This window comes from Mchenga conophoros, linkage group LG20 (genome assembly GCF_057382185.1).
Source record: "Mchenga conophoros isolate Kocher_MC1m ecotype Shallow Benthic linkage group LG20, M_conophoros_male_GT1.1, whole genome shotgun sequence".
Classification (NCBI taxonomy): domain Eukaryota; kingdom Metazoa; phylum Chordata; class Actinopteri; order Cichliformes; family Cichlidae; genus Mchenga; species Mchenga conophoros.
In genome coordinates, this window is record NC_140545.1 from 37,710,340 (window position 1) to 37,711,763 (window position 1,424).

The 1,424-nt window shown below is 38.2% G+C and overlaps 1 pseudogene; it reads right to left on the reverse strand.

Moving 5' to 3' along the window:
- Positions 1-963, reverse strand: LOC146551396 (trace amine-associated receptor 1-like; annotated as a pseudogene).
- Between the last annotated feature and the right edge of the window lie 461 nt (positions 964-1,424).

The window sequence follows — 1,424 nt, forward strand, 5'->3', positions numbered from 1 at the left end:
TCAAGTCATATTTGTGTTGGCAAAATCCCCTTGGAATATTTTCCCGCAAATAATCATTCTGATGCTGACCTGCTGAACAGCTATAAAAGAAAGCATAGATAAATGGATTTAGCATTGAATTTGCCAATGCAAGCCAGTTAAGAGTTTCAATTACAGGAACTGGTACAGAATCACTGGTAATGGTGGGAATGTGATGCAAAGAAAAAAAGGACTCCAGCAAAATATAAAAACTCCCAAAACAATAGCCAGAGTTTTGGTCGCCTTTCTCTCCTTGATACTGGCAGTTTGTCCACACTTTGTGTTCTGGATGCTTCTTGCTTGCCTCAAAGCAACAAAGAAAATCTTTAGGTAGATACAAAGCATTATGGTCACTGGCAGGTAAAATGATAACATGGGTCCAACAGTGCTTTCCATTAGAATGTCAATCAAACATGATTCCTCACATTTTTCATTATTAAATCCAGCAATGGTGACACTAATTCCAATTATCCCAGAAACCCCCCAGCTCATCAGGATCATGAACACAACAACACGATGGCTGATTTTAGTTTGATATGTCAGAGGCTGGCAAACAGCATGGTATCTGTCAATAGAAATACAGCAGAGGTTCAGGATGGAACATGTGCTCAGTGAAATATCAAAGGTCCCTCGCACTTTGCAAAACAAACCCTCATGATAAAGACATGAGCTGAGAGAGAATGCCATGCTGAGAGGAAATGCTATAATCCCAACGAGCAGGTCAGCCACAGCAAGAGAGAGGATGAGAGAATTAGTAGGAGTATGGAGCTGTTTGAAGTAAATCACAGAAATTATTACAAGGAGATTTCCACATATTGTTATAACAGACAATAATGCAAGGAATGCATACAAGAATACACACATAATGGAAGGGCTGTTTGTCAGCATGTATTTGGAGTCTTGTATTACATAACAGGGATGTAGATCATTTACAATGTTGGTCATGTTCATACTGACCTTTTGTTTCATAATTAAGCAGCTTAAACCAACAATATGATTTTTCTGGCACTAACCTGGGACTTGACTTGATGTAGATTGTCCTTCAGTGCAGGTCAACTACTGATTGCTAAGAAGAGCGAGAGTCCAGACTGAGTTAAAAGAGGTTGTCAAAGAGGGGAAACAGCATTGAGATTTGGTCAATTACACAAGCTCAAAGGATAACAAACAAAACTGGGAGCATCCAGAATACCCGAAGGACTCAATCAGGAGTCTCTTGTCAGAAAAGGTGACAAAAAATATATGAATGAAAAACAAGGTAACATGTGTAAACAACGTACTGGAAGGATGAATCATAATTTATTCAAAAGCCATTCTCTCATGCAATTTTCTGGTAATTGTGGTGTTTTGGCATATTTTCTAAATATTAAAGCCATAACACAGGATTCACATTATTTTCATTTTCATCA